This window comes from Lepus europaeus, chromosome 16 (genome assembly GCF_033115175.1).
Source record: "Lepus europaeus isolate LE1 chromosome 16, mLepTim1.pri, whole genome shotgun sequence".
Classification (NCBI taxonomy): Eukaryota; Metazoa; Chordata; class Mammalia; order Lagomorpha; family Leporidae; genus Lepus; species Lepus europaeus.
Genome location: NC_084842.1, coordinates 36,368,217 through 36,383,869, shown reverse-complemented (window position 1 = coordinate 36,383,869; position 15,653 = coordinate 36,368,217). Strand labels below are relative to the sequence as shown.

Here is a 15,653-nt window from a genome sequence, read left to right as displayed (position 1 = left end):
CATCTAATTGATAGCATCACTGCCTTATATTTAAAGGAATGTAAAACAACTATAAAACAAGTGTCAGTTTAAAAAGTAACTTTATAAATAATGAAATGTGCTAGTTTCTGCATATTTAACATCTGGAAAGTACAAAACTGCTTCTGCTAATCATAATATTTACTTATTGAATATAATATTTATAAAAAATTAGTCGCTAATTACTATAATCTTTATAGGGTTAAAATAGTCTTTAATTGCTTATAAAGATAAAATTTCTATGGTTGATTTGATTTTATCAGTAAGCATGTTTTTAAATATAACATTTGACTTCAATTTCTCAACAACTCAATTCTGAGACTATTAATATTAGTTAATTTTGATTGAAATATGCCAATAATGGGGCTGGCACTGTGGTGTAGTGGGCTAAGCCTCCCCCTGTGATGCCGGCATCCCATATGGGTTCTGGTTTTAGTCCCACTTGCCCTTCTTCTGATCCAGCTCTCTACTTATAGCCTGAGAAAGCAGTAGAAGATGGCCCAAGTCCTTGGGCCCCTGCACCTATGTGGGAGACACAGAAGAAGCTCCTGGTTCCTGGTTTTGAATCAGCCCAGGTCTGGCCATTGGGGCCATATGGGGAGTGAACCAGCAAATGGAAGACCTTTCTCTCTGTCCTTCCCTCTTCTCTGTCTGTAACTCTACCTCTCAGATAAATAAATAAAAATCTTTAAAAAAAAAGAAATGTGCCAACAAACCTTCCTTATTTTTCTTCTAAATAGCATGATGATAGAGAAGTGTTCTTTGAGGTTTCTTTGTGTGTGTGTGTGTATGTGTGTGTGTGTGTTTATTTACTTTTTGGCTTGACTGAAAATACTGTTACATATCTGTGTTTGCTTAATCATAATTTCAACATGCATTAAAAAGTAAAAATAAGGAACAGAATTTCCAAATATACAAAGTTTCTAGCTTTGATAATTTTTAAACTATTAGATCTTAAAAATGGGGTTATATAATAATTTACTTATAGGCAATAAACTTAATTATTCTACTTGCTAAAATTAAATCTTCCCATGATACTACACAAACAGACATAATGCTAATTTGACTCACACTCAGAGATGATTAATTTTAATGTGTGACTTGATCATATCTGATAACTGGCAAGACCTTATTTTTAGGTGTATCTGTGAGGATGCTTCTAGAAGTGATCAGCTTTTGCACTGATTTCCTGAATAAAGCAGATGGAGAAAGGTGAATTCGTTCTCTGTACTTGAGCTGGGTCATTCATTTATTCCAGTGCTTGAGCATTATGCTCTTAGGTCTTGAGTATTTGGGTCTGGAGTACAACTTCACTACCCACTTGCCTCCAGCAATAACTGGATGATCTTGGGACTTCAAAGTCTCTATAATTTCATGAATAAATCCCTCATGATAAATTTCACTCTCTCTCTCTCTCTCTCCCCCTTCCCCCACACACTTTTATCTATATTCTATTGATTCTTGTCTATGGAGAATCTTAATACACACTAGTTTATTTACATTGTACCAAACTTTAGAATTTCTATTAGTAAAAAGTATCTTTCAGTAAAATCTTCAATTAATAAAACTTCAGAGAGCATTTAAGTTTATAGAATTGAAGAGCCAAACTTAGACTTGATCTAGTGAATTTCTTTTTGAATAGGATTGTACTATTATTTCTTAAAATGGCAGATGTTCCAAATGAAAGCTCTTTTCTAGTTTCACTTGACTAAATGTCAGGACAAAAAGGATGTTGAATGTCTGTGTGTGTGTGAGAGAGAATGAGTGATTTAGGTACATAATGATGTCATTATAGCCTGGATATTGTACATTTTTAAATACATAATAAAAGAATGGCTAAATATGTAGAATTGTAAGCAAATGTAGAAAGCTTTAAGTTTCTTACTTTTTCTGATGCAGTGTCTACAGGGAGCCTGTAAGGTGAGCATTGAGAATCATTTTTTTCCTCTCCTTCCCTTCCTCCCTTCCTTCCTTCCTTCTCCTTTCTCCTCTTTCTCTCCCTTCTCTCCATTTATTTTGATGTTTGTCCTTTTCTTTATTTCTTCTCTTTTTCTCCCCTTAACACCACTCTTCCCATTTCATTTTATAGTTATTAATATGTCTGACCATGTACTAGATTTAATTTTTAGGTTTAGAGAACACTAAGACTCATTTAATTATTTCTAATTTAGTTTTATTTTATAAATGAAAGCAAATTCATTTTCCTATTTTCGCAACAGAAATTAAATCTACAAATACCTAGTGGTATCAACTATATTTTCTTATTGTAGTCACCATTAGGAAAATCAGTTAATGATAGTGAAAGTCCTTGAGATTCATATGCAAAATTTGTTATAGCTAATTGTTGACACTTTATCACTAAGAAAATATTCAAGCCTGTAGAAAGTGAAAATATAAAGTTCAAAAGAGATTAGTAGCTACATTTTTAAGCTAATTAATTTTAATTAATTTCAATTTTAATTGAAAAGCAGAAAGAGACAAACAGAAAGATCTTCCATCTGCTGATTAACTACCAAAATATCCACAATGGTCACTGTTGGGCCAGGCTGAAGCAAGAGCCCAGAACTTAATCCAAGTTTCCCACATGGGAGAAAGGGACCCAGCTTCTCGAGCCATCATCTGGTGCCTCCCAGGATACACATTAGCAAGAAGCTGTGATTAGTGGCAGAATGGCCAAGACTCAAACCCAGACACTCCAATATGGAATGAGGCCCTCCAAAGTTGTTCCTCATGTGCCCCCTAGGTAGTTAAATTTAGATAATGTTACCAGCGTAGGCCAATGAACTAAATTCTTCAGAAAAAAAGGTCCATTTTGGCTACTGTAAATTACCAGATTGCATGTTTTGTGCTGCTCACAAACTGCAGAGATGGGGATTTTTAACAAATTTCTACTTTCCTTAGACTTTCAAATTTGATAGCATCTAAAACCACAAGCTTATTTAATTATTTAAGTACAGATCTCAGTCATTATTTAGTAACATTACTAAGAAAAATTTATTAATTTTTCCAATGATTGAAAAAATTTTAACTTAAATCAAGGAAATCTAGGTTAGAAGTAGGGAGTTATTCTGCATTAAGGAATAACAAGATCTTGTAGGCCTTATTAAGCCCATTTTAAGCCATTGTGAAGGTTTTCCTTGGCTTTCCATATAAAATGCTATGTGGTCTACAAAAAGGTAGTGAGGGGTTCCTTAAGTTTTCTACTTGTTAAGTAGTCTTGCTCATAGTTACTGTGTACCACTTCAAAGCAATATTCTGAATACTAAGTAATAAACTAGTTTTGTTAAAGTTTTTTTTTTTTTAACTCTGAGGTTAAAATAGAAAAGAGGCTATTTTCAATATAATTTTTTCTCTTTTTTAAAACAATACATTTAAGATGGAGTATTTTTCTTGTTTCTGCATCTTCAGGGAAATGACAAGCAGGAATTTCAGAATTTCTGAGGACATATTTTGATATTTTAATAGATCTATTGCTGATTATTATTAGACAATAAATAATAGAATTGGAATTGTTTGGAGACTTTTATCTAGAAGAAAATAATATAGATTTCTTTTTTGCTTTTACTTTAGAAAATTCCTGAAAAGTCTTCATTAAGTACAAAACAAAACAAACTATAAGACACATAAGGAATAAATAACAAAATCAACTTTGGAGCTATGGAGTTTGACTTAGCAGCTTGTACTCTATCCTTTATAACAAAACCTCTCTGCTAATGTAAAGCAGCTGTGGCAATTTCACAAAATGGCCTAAACTGTTGAAAAGCCATTAAGAGTCTGATGTATGTAGAATAAAAAGGTTCATTCAGCTTTTTAAAAGGTTTCCCAATATGGAGTGTTATTTTATTTTATAACCAAGTCTTAGTCATATTAAGTTTAAATACCACAGAAAATCTTAATGACCATGTGGCTGGCTTTCTTGGTGAAATAGCAAGAATTCTTCAACATACCTAAAATTCTTTCAGAAAAGGAAAATTGGTACAAATCTACAAGGCACATAGTTCAAGTTCCCACTATTAAATTCACAGTTAGAAAATTTAGCAATCATGTAGGATGACTGACCATTTATGCTTGTAGGGAGACCTGAAGAAATTACAACTTCTTTAATATTAAAGCACATAGTGTCTGTTGGAAATCACAAACGGCACTTGCTTTTCCAGCTCTTTCATAGGTCTAAATCTCAAATATTAACTATATAGCTTTAATTCTTCTTAACATATTGCGTGATTTCTGAAACATTTTTGAATATTTTCCTAAGGATTATGATGGATTTTACCTTCATTTCTCACTCTCTTCTCAACATGATAGCTCTATGGTGCCTTTTATGCACTCACCTGTTTTACCTGTCCTCTTAATCATTAGAAGCTCTATCTATGTGCCCTTCAAATTGCTTCTAAGATGGATTAAATACTAGCTTATTAATGTAATACCTGTCTACCTGATAGAAGGTCAGTATAATGTGATTTTTAACAGACTTACAATCACAGGTTCGAGAGCTGTGATGTGTTCCTTAGAATTACTTTGTAGAACTTCTTGTGTTACTCTGACATATTCAGTAACTGCGGTTCAGAAAAAATGCCCTGAAGTATGGCACTTGGGCAGGCTATGTGCTCCGAATTAAAGAACCAGGGTCTCTGTGACCTTCGTCCATGACGCTCCCCTCCCCTACTTGCCCGGTTTTCCCTCCAGCAGCACAGGGAGTGGCTTTCTCTTAAGTTCCCTTATTTGACTAAAGACAGTTTCTCCAGAAGGAGTGCAATTGCCAAGACGTCCTTCCTTATAATCTCAACAGAGAAGGTTCGTTTATAGGAAGGGGAAGGAAGGTGAAGCCCACTTGAGAGATTTTATCTTTAAAATAAGGCAACTGTGGTTTCCGTAGTGTAGTGGTTATCATGTTCGCCTAACATGAGAAAGGTCCCTGGTTCGAAACCAGGCAGAAGGGCCAGTGCTATGGCGCAGCAGGTTAATGCCCTGACCTGAAGTGCCAGCATCCCATATGGGCGCCGGTTCTAGTCCCAGCTGCTCCACGTCCAATCCAGCTCTCTGCAATGGCCTGGGAAAGCAGTAGAAGATGGCCCAAGTCCTTGGGCCTCTGCACTGTGTGGGAGACCTGGAAGAAGCTCCTGGCTCCTGGCTTCAGATCGGCACAGCTCTGGCCATTGTGGCCATCTGGGGAGTGAACCAGTGGATAGAAGACCTCACTCTCTGTCTCTACCTCTCTCTGTAACTCTGTCTTTCAAATAAATAAAATAAATCTTAAAAAAAAAAAAAAAAAAGAAAGAAAAGAAACCAGGCGGAAACAGAACCGTTTTCTTAAAGAAAACAGTGGGACTCAAACTTAAAAAAGCCAATTTTGTAATGCATTTCCTCTCCTCATTCTTCCCTACCTGCTCACCAGGAGCCCATATTTCCTTCTGTAGCTCAAAATGCTATTTAAGCTTAACCATCTGGGCATTCTTTGAGTCTCATATTTGTATGGATCCTGCGAGCATGCACATAGTAAATTTATATATTTTTCTCCTATTAATCTGTTAACAGTCAGCCAGCTTTATGAACTCAAATTATTGAACCTTTGGAAGCTAAAAAGAAAATTTTCTTTCTTCCTTACACATCAATATATGTATTGTTAAGGTACATTATGCTGAACTCTAGTGATCAAGCTCAGAGTATACAAGTGAGTTGTAGGGCCAGACACCAGGGACAAGGCTGTTCCAATCTGCTGAATATCATTATTCAACTATGATTATCTAAAGGTCTGTGTGATATTGTGATTTACAGAAAGAAAAAATTGCCCTTCATCCCCATTCCTAGCACAAACTCCATAAACTATTATAATTTCATAAATGATAAGTCTTAGCTTTTATCCTTGGTTCTACCAAAGTTCCAAAACAATTAAGGTAAATGCAGTACATTTTGTTATTCATAACTAGTCCATTTAAACCACACCTGAGTTTCTGTTAATGAGGTGAGTTTGGAAACCTTCTAGAAAACTATAGGATAAGGACTGGTTGGCAAGAAATAAACTATGTGGTAAAGGGTGTGGTATTTCAGCCTTACCCCTCCCTTGGGAAGGGGAAGGACCTGGAGATCCAGTAAATCACTATTGGACAAGAATTTCATCAGTTGTTCCTGCATAATGAAGCTTTTATAAGAACCACCAAAGAATGGACTTTAGAGAGCTCTGGGTTGCTGAACATTTCAAGGTGCTGGGAGTTTAAAGCAGCTGGAGAGGGCATAGAAGCTCTGTGCCCTTCCCACATACCTTGCCCGATGCATCTCTTCCATATGACTATTCCTCAGTTGTACCCTTCAATAATACATTGATAATCTAGTATGTAAACAAGTTTATTGAACTATGCAAGTCAGTCAAGTAAATTTCCAGACCCCAACAGATTCTGCAGGAACTCTGATTCACAACTGGTCAGTCAGAATGGGGGATAACCCCAATTTGCCACTGGCATCGCACTAAGGCTCATCTTGCAGTACTGAATTGTCAACTTCTGAGAACTGATGTTAGCTCCAAGTAGATAATATTAGAATTGAATTGAATTGCAGGATAACCAGTTTGTGTATGTGGGAAAATTGAGCTAAAATATTATGGAAAAATCTTTTTATATCTGGAGACCAGAATTGTGTGAGAGCAGAATGAGTAAAGAAAAAGTTTGTTTTCCCTAACAAATTAGTCACAATAGAAACCCTAATTCACAATAAATGGGACTGACCATCATCTATAACAATAAATAAGCCCAAGAATCAGGAGCTTGGGATTTGGTAGAGTGGAAGGAACTTGTTAGTACTTTCATTCTCTGGGGACTTGATCAACATCTAGTTTTGTGTAATGCGTTTTGCTAGATGTTGTGAGGGAGACAAGGTAGTTCCTGATTCCAAGATGCTTACATCCTGTTGGAAAGATCAAATGTATGCATTTTTCAAGGATAAGGCAGTGTTTTTCTACTTAGATAAGTATTCTCCTGGGACAGGGCAATGGGAAATAGGTCAACATTATATAGCTTAGAAAGCTAAGAATTGGGTTATTAAGCATAGAGAAATCTCCAAGTCTCACTGTTACTCAGATGCCAAGTTCTGCTGAAGAGATGCAACCAGTGGTAAGCTGGATCCAAGTAAAGCTGCAACAAAGCTTAAAACAATCTCTGCTATAGATTGTATTGGTGGCCACCATCCACTACTCATTCTATACCAGAGTAAAGGTGTAAAAGACCAGACAGATACATGCCTTTCTCTGAGGGATAAAGATTATCTATTTGCTTCAATCTCCTTTTTTTCTTTTAAGCATAATAACTAGAATACAATAAAATACTGCAAGACATATGAAGAAGCAGTAAAATATAATCCATAATCAAGAAAAAAAGTCACTGATAGAAAATAATCCACAGATAGTCAATATTTTAGAATCAGCAGATGAGGACTTTTTAAACTGTTTTTATTTATTTATTTGGAGGTCAGAGTGATAGCAAGAGAGAGAGACACACACACACCAAGCTTTTCTTTTCTGTTTTGCTTTTTTTGTCAATAATTTTTCCTATTTCTTTCTTAAAACTTTATTCAAGTTATATAAGTTTCCTGCACTCCATATATACAGATTTAGGAACATAGTGATACTTCCCACCCTACCCATGCCCATGCTCCAATCCTTCATCTTCCTCCCTCTCCCATTCCTACTATTAATTTTTCAAAGATCTGCTTTCAGTTTACTTAATTAACATAAAGTTAACCCTATATGAAGTAAAAGAGTGCAACAAATAGAATGAAGAACAACAACAAAAAAAAGGCACTATTTTTTAACAGAAGACACAAGGGCTATAAACATTTTGAATCTCAAAATGTCTGTTTCACTTCAATACATTATATGTTAGGTACTCTATTATTACCTTGGATCAGGGAAAACATATGATATCTTTCTTTTTGGGACTGGCTTAATTCACTAAGTATAATGGTTTCTAGTTGTGTCTATTTTGTTGCAAAAGAAAGGGCTTTTTTTTTTTTTTTACAGCTGAGTAATACTGCACAGCATATATATCATAATTTCTTTCTCCAGTCAACAGTTTATGGACATCTGGGTTGATTCCATATCTTAGCTATTGTGAATTGTGCTGTAATGAACATGAGGATACAGATAACTCATATACTGATTTATCTTGGCTTAGGTAAATGCCCAGGAGTGGGATGGACGGATCATATGGCAGGTCTATAATCAAATTTCTGAGATACCAAAGGCTGCCCCAGGTTACATTCCCACCAGTGGTGGACCAGGGTACCTTTCCCCCCACATCCTCACCAGCATTTGTCATTTATTGATTTCTGTGTGAGAACCATTCTAACTGGATGAGGTAAGACCTCATTTTGGTTTTGATTTGCATTTCTTCAATGGCTTGTGATCCTGAGAATTTTTTCATGTATCTGTTGGCTATTTGAATTTCCTCTCTTGACAAATGCCTGTTAAAATCCTTTGCCCTTTCTTAACTGGATTCTTTGTTTTGTTGTTTTTGAGTTTCTTGAGCTCTTTATAGATTATGGATTTTAACCCCTATCAGCTGTATTGTTTGCAAATATTTTCTCCTATTCTGTCAGTTGCCTCTTCATTTTGCTGAGTGTTTCTTTTGTGGTGCAAAAGCTTCTCAGCTTGATGTAATACATTTGTCAATTTTGGGCTTTCATTGCCTATGCTTCTGGAGTCTTTTCCAGGAAGTCTTTGCCTATGCCAACGTTTTGCAGAGTTTCTCCAATGTTCTCTAGTAATTTGAGGGTATCAAGTCACAGATTTAGGTCTAGGTCTTTTATGTATTTTGAGTGAATTTTTGTGTAAGGTGTAAGGTATGGATCTACTTTCATACTTCTGCACATGGTGATCTAGTTTCCCCAGCAACATCTGTTAAAGAGACTGTTGTTTCTCCAGGGATTGATTTTAGCTTCTTTATCAAAGATAAGTTGGTTATAGATGCACAGATTGATTTCTGGAGTTTCTATTCTTTTCCATTGTTCTATAAGTGTGTTTTTGTGCTGGTATCAGGCTGCTTTTTATAACTGATCTGTAGTCTGTCTTGAAATCAGGTATTATGATGCCTCCAGATTTATTTTTGTTGTATAAGATGGCTTTAGCTATTTGGGGTCTCCTATATTTCCATTTGAATTTTAGCACCATTTTTTGTAGATCTGAGAAGAATGTCATTGGTATTTTAATTGAGATCACATTAAATCTATAAATTGCTTTCAGTAGTGTGGACATTTTGATGATGCTATTCTTCTAATCCATGAACATGGAAGATTTTTGATGTTTTAATGTCTTCTATTTCTTTCTTTAGTGTTTTGTGATTTTTATCATAGAAATTTTTGACATCCTTGGTTAAATTTATTCCAAGGTATTTAATTCTTTTTGGAGCTATTGTGAATTGTACTGATCTTGAAAGTTCTTTCTCTGCCATGGCATTGTCTCTGTATATTGATTTTTCCTGTTGATGGAAATAACCCCAAAAAGGGCTATTCTTAAATTCAAGGATATGGGATAGGTAGTATGCATCACAATATAATACAAGATCAGCTTAGAAGTTTCTCAAGGTCCTCAACTATGTTTTTCTGCTCTTTATGTTCCCATCAGAACCCATATTGGATGTCATTTTTCCTCCACATTTTTCATATGAGTGGAAAAATCAACTAGAGAATGAAATGGAACCCAAATCATTTAGACTGAAGAAATGATTGTTTTAATGGACATTTGCAAACACAGGCAATGGGTGAAGAATTTTATTAGATCCAGAGGAATAAATGTTTAGAAAGAAAAGCAACAGAATTAGGACAGAGACTTGAGAAGAGGAGAATGACATTGCTAATATTCCAGGTTAAGAGTTTTTAGACAGGTAGACAAAAATAATACTAGGGAAAACATATATTTCACTTCAAGGGGGTAAGAATGGCTTCTTTCTTCATTTTATTATTTCTCAAAATGATATGAACTGGAATAATTTAAATTGACATATAAAAAAATCAATTGATGACACAATTTTGATTAAGTTAAAGGAGGTAATACATGTAAGATAGATTTAGCCTAGTGATTGGCACACTAAAATCCCTCAATAATTAATTATTATTCTATTATTTTTATTGTTAGTGTTATAAAATATAGGGATGATCTGAAGTTCTTTCTCTAGGAAACATATTGCTCCATTGCCTTTTGTACAATTCTCTAATACGCCATGATTGAAAAGTAAAGAAAAAAGCATTTGAAAGAACTTGAATAGTCTTCCCAAAATTAACCTGTGAAATTTGAATCATAATTAACACGGACAAGTTAACTGCCAAGTTTGCAATAGAGAGTTTTCCTTTAGTAGTTTCAAATTCATGGTATTTCAAAAGTAATACTTCATGTGCTTGTACAATGAGTGTCAAAATCTAGTTGGACAAGATTTGCAATTTCTGTTATCATTGATATTGCGTGTATGTACACCTATATATTTGTGTGGCCTAGAACTATACAATTTCGAGTGCTCTATTTAAGACAATGGGCTTGGAATAGACTTATCCCCTGAAATTTCATCTTCAGTAGACGAATGAGAATTTTGCTTCTGCTCTGTGATATTTATAAAATGTTTTCCAAAATAGAACTAATAGAAAATTTTTTTGCTGTATCAAAACTTTACCCTTTTTTCAGTTCTTTTACTCCCCTATTTTCTGTTCAATCATTCCATCTTATTAGGTTGTGAGAATTGCAGCTTTTATTTGTTATAAATATGTAGGACTTTTGCAAACAAAATGGGAAAGAAAATAGAAAGTAATATATATTAAATTTCTTTGGGAAATAGCTATATCATTTCTGTAGGTCTACCAGATCCCTTCTCAGTTCACCTTCTTAAAAAAAATTCTGTTGATAGAGCCAAGCCCTTATTTTCATAGCTGCTCCTTAATAAATACTTAATAAAATTCCATGGATTTTTAAAATTCACAAAATACAACAAGCAATATTAAACGACAGGAGCTATGTCTTTCTGAGCCAATAATGTAGCTATCACTTCCTTTTGTTCTTCTCCTATTTTCTGTTTCCTTTCCCATCTCTTACATCCTCTTTTTTTTTTATTAATTTTTTTTTTGACAGGCAGAGTGGACAGTGAGAGAGAGAGACAGAGAGAAAGGTCTTCCTTTGCCGTTGGTTCACCCTCCAATGGCTGCCGCGGTTGGCGCGCTGCAGCCGGCGCACCGCGCTGATCCGATGGCAGGAGCCAGGTGGCTATCCTGGTCTCCCATGGGGTGCAGGGCCCAAGAACTTGAGCCATCCTCCACTGCACTCCCTGGCCACAGCAGAGAGCTGGCCTGAAAGAGGGGCAGCTGGGACAGAACCGGTGCCCCGACCGGGACTAGAACCCGGTGTGCCGGCGCCGCAAGGTGGAGGATTAGCCTAGTGAGCCACGGCGCCGGCCTCTTACATCCTCTTTCCTGCCACCTCCTGTTTGTCTTCAACGTGCTTTCCATGGACTCCTCTAGCAATGTAAACTTCTCCTATGACACACTAGTTTCTAGGTGATGTGTTGAGCATTGTATTCTTAAATACCTAAGGTTAACTTAATCAATATAACCACTTGACTTTGAGCTATAGTTTAATTTTCTACTGATATGATAGCACCTTTTATAACTGAAGAAAATATAAGACCTTGAAGTCAATTGAGAGATAGGATAAGTGCTTCTATCTGACATCTTGATTAATATGAATTATGTCAAGCTTATTTAGTAGTTCATAAGTTCAAGTCAGCAATGATAACAGTAGCCATTAGTGATGGCTCTGGAAATGTTGAGTCCTTAACTAGGATTTTCTTTTAACTTGGAGGTATCTAGCCACCAAGTACAACTCTAAGAGGTTGGAAAATGAAGAGTGGAAAATGCTGTAAATATCAACAGGCATAATTTACTTTTTCATCATCATGTTTCCTAAAACTTTCAGGTTATCTCCATTAGTTATGAGATTATGATACAATATAAATGTTAAATAAAAACTTCTTGTTTGGAGAAGAGATCATAGTACATCTTGAGAATGTAGTTCTCTGTAGAGCAAAGGGAAAAGCATACAATAAGAATTTATATATGGCTGCTTTGTTCAGTTTCTCAGTGATTATGGAGAATGACAAAGGTAAAAAACTGAGTTCTTATCTTTGAACAGAGGAAATATTAATGAAGATAAACCTTGGTAGATGTATTTCATCCAATGAAACACTTGGCATGGTTATAATATTAAATCACAAGAAAGAATAGTTATATAATTATTCTCCCCCACCTCTGTTAACAGGTAGACCTGGAGTAACCTCTTTGCTCCTGGCTTCAGATCGGCACAGCTCTGGCTATTGCGGTCATCTGGAGAGTGAACCAGTGGATGCAAGACCTCTCTTTCTGCGCCTCTCCTCTGTATAACTCTGACTTTCAAATAAATAAATAAACCTTAAAAAAAAAAATCGATGTACCAATGCCTGAGCACAATCTTGGGAAGTTTAAATGGAGATTACAAAAATAGGGACATTGATTTCAGCTGAAATGTTACTGAACTCCAAATTCAGCCACATTCGGTCTCTAAATAATAGAGGATGTCCTGATTACGTTATGACCAGGCACATAGCTGCATTCCTATTTGGACACATTTCATAGTGGTTTGACATGGTCAAATAGCTTAGTATACCTGGATCTATTTAATCACCTCCATCTATCCAAGGAAAGGTTTATTATATACTAAGTAGGATTCTATGCAAGTTATTTGCTACCAAACCTGCTCCATTTATGAACATTGTGAGGTCTCAGAGATCAGAGTTGCAATTATCTCCAGATGACCGCAATAGCCAGAGCTGTGCCGATCTGAAGCCAAGAGCAAAGAGCTTACTCCAGGTCTACCCAAGGACTTGGGCCATCACACACTACTGTCCCAGGCCATAGCAGAGAGCTGGATAGGATGTAGAATAGCCGGGCCTTGAACCACGCCCATATGGGATGCAGGCAGGCACTGCAAGTGGCGGCTTTACTCCTTATGCTACAGTGCGGGCCCCAGATCGATTTTTTAATTCATGTAAATTTGGAGGTAGCTTTCTTTTACTTCTTTTATGTCAGGGACCAGATTTTGATTCTATCAAATCCTGTCCCAATGTTCCTAAGAGTCTGCAGAGAATCCTCAGTGTGGTATTTATAGCATATGAAACTGATTCCTATTCCTGTCTCAGAACCTGTCATCTGGCTTCGCTTCTTTTCTTTGAGGTCTGAGGCTCAGGTTAGTTATTAGTGCCATCTCTATCTTCTCCTGGAAATTGGAGATAATAGGGTTCAATGCTGGAGTTGGGAAAGTGTTTTACAATTGGTTGGCTATTTTTGAGTATATTTTAAAATGATCTATGGATATTTAAATCAGAACAGGAGGATGGGAATTAAGAATGCCTCCATTCACTCAGTGTTCTCTTTTGTAGGTCTGAGGAGGTTTTTTTTTTAAATAAACTTTCAAAATTTTAAAATGTCAGTAATTCACCTCATTTTCCTAGAATCCCAGAGACTTTTTCATTATATTCCTGAACCTCTACAACACTCTAGTATGTCCAGTGTCTCTAATATTCCATTTTTGTTAACTCCACAGCAAAAACAAAACTGTATATTTTTGAATAGAAAGATTACTATGATATTCATTTTTCATATGTTATCTTCATATATTGAGTGAGTCTTTAAAATATTTTTGTCTCCTAAATGAATAAGCAGGGAAAATGATCCACTTTACAAACCTTTTCCTTCTCTTTTTCTTTCATCCATGATTTTCCTAAAGCAGACAAGAATTTTCCTAAAATATACATTTCACAAATGTGCTATTTCTAATCAAATTTGTGTCCATTTAGACCCTATTACAGATACTAGGTCCTGCTTTTGTGGGAACCTCCAATTTCATTTAATAGAGCATCCAAGAACTTCAGGTCAAACTGAGACCCCTGCTGAGTTTCATTGTAGAGTTTCTTTGCCTTGTAATTCAAAGTCATTTGTTTGATTACAGGACAGGTTGATGCTGAGAAGCAAAGTTAGCTGTGGTCCCAGACATGTGGGTGTGCTCTCTGATGAACTTGATTGAATTCATCTTCTCAACCTTCTGTCTGCACACAGGAAGAATGCTACCTACATCATGAGGGGGTAGGTAAATTGTAAATGGTTGCAGTCAGTTGATAGCTGAGTCCTGGGTCTTTGTTTGGCTAATTTGAATCTGGGGAAGAAATAATATACAGTCCTGAGAAATTGGTAATCTGATAGACTTTGTTTCAAAGACTAATTTTTGGCTCCCTCTGCTGCTGTGGGCCTGAGCGCCAGGGACTTTTTCTGACCTACATTCTCCACCTTGCTCCCTGTGTATCCTGAAGACAGTGGCCATGCTCTCTGGGAATTTCCATAGCAAGTACAAATCTCAAGAGCTCTCCATGTTTCCAAGAACAAAGAGAATGAATGCATCTCTAATCCAAGCTGGTTGATTAGGGTATAGCCACACTAACTTCAGCAGCCTTGAGATTGGAAAAGAACAAAGGAAGAACCATGTTTCCAGGGGTCTGACTGATGGAAATTTTCAGCAGAGAAGGGAGAAAACAACAAAGACTTCATGGGACAAAGAGAAAGAAGACAGAGACAACGTTCACAGTCAACCTGCAGCGCAGCTAGCTGCCAGCTGTGAGCCGCCGTCTTACCAAGTTAAGGTAGGAAGGAATTGTCACATGCTCTGCCACTCCCAGTTCTAGTTGAGAGGGAATTTCAGTCAACCACTCACTCACTAGTACCTCAACCTGGGAGCTGACAGGGTCTGAGAAACTGCTGGCCAGGAGAAGGGAAGTTGCATTGCTTCATGTCCCTCACCCCAGCAGAAGGCAGCAAAAAGTCATGCAGTGGGCCTCTGTTCTGCCGCTTGCAGAGTCAATCAGAGTCAGAGCAACTTGTAGGGCAAAGCAGACTCTCTGCATCCTGCAACTGTGGGAGTTCTTGGGCATTAGCCCCAGACCTGCACTTACACACTCTACATTAGTCAGGGGACTCCCCTTAGCTTCTGGGGGCTTACACCAGAAGTAGTCCATACAAGAATCCACTCCCACCCTGAGAGATCTGGGTAATGACCCACCATAGCCTGCCAAAACAGGACAATAAGAATAATTCCTAAATTTCTCAGTGCCACTGGAATCTACCTGGTGGACCTATGGACAAACCTATCTGCATTCTATTCTCTGGACTCATACCCTCCGTAGCAAAATCTCCCAGACTATAGTTATTGGTGTTATAAGCCACAGCACCAGTTAGACTCTCCTAGCAGGGCCCGAGTAAGGATCCATCCTCATCACACAGTGTAAAGCCACAGCAGTTGGTGCCACAAGCCGTAGAATCAATCAGTCTTGCCAGTGGGACCAGGGGACAGCCACCTTTGTCTAAGTCAGCATCCAAATCAAGGCCCTGGCTATCACAATCCCCATGGAGAGTGACACCAAACTCTCTTTGGATCAAAAATACTACACTAGGAAACCCATATTCATCTTAGTCACACTTCTATTTCTAAAACTACAGCAGACTAGACTACTGAGTCATTTATAGATACAATTGACACTGATTAAGGCAAAAGAAATCACTCAGAGACTACACTTCTGAGCTCACCT

The 15,653-nt window shown here is 36.8% G+C and overlaps 1 pseudogene; it reads right to left on the bottom strand.

Annotated features, from left to right (window-relative positions):
• LOC133775066 (polyribonucleotide nucleotidyltransferase 1, mitochondrial-like) overlaps positions 1-15,653 on the bottom strand; it is a 144,022-nt pseudogene that overhangs the window by 41,816 nt on the left and 86,553 nt on the right.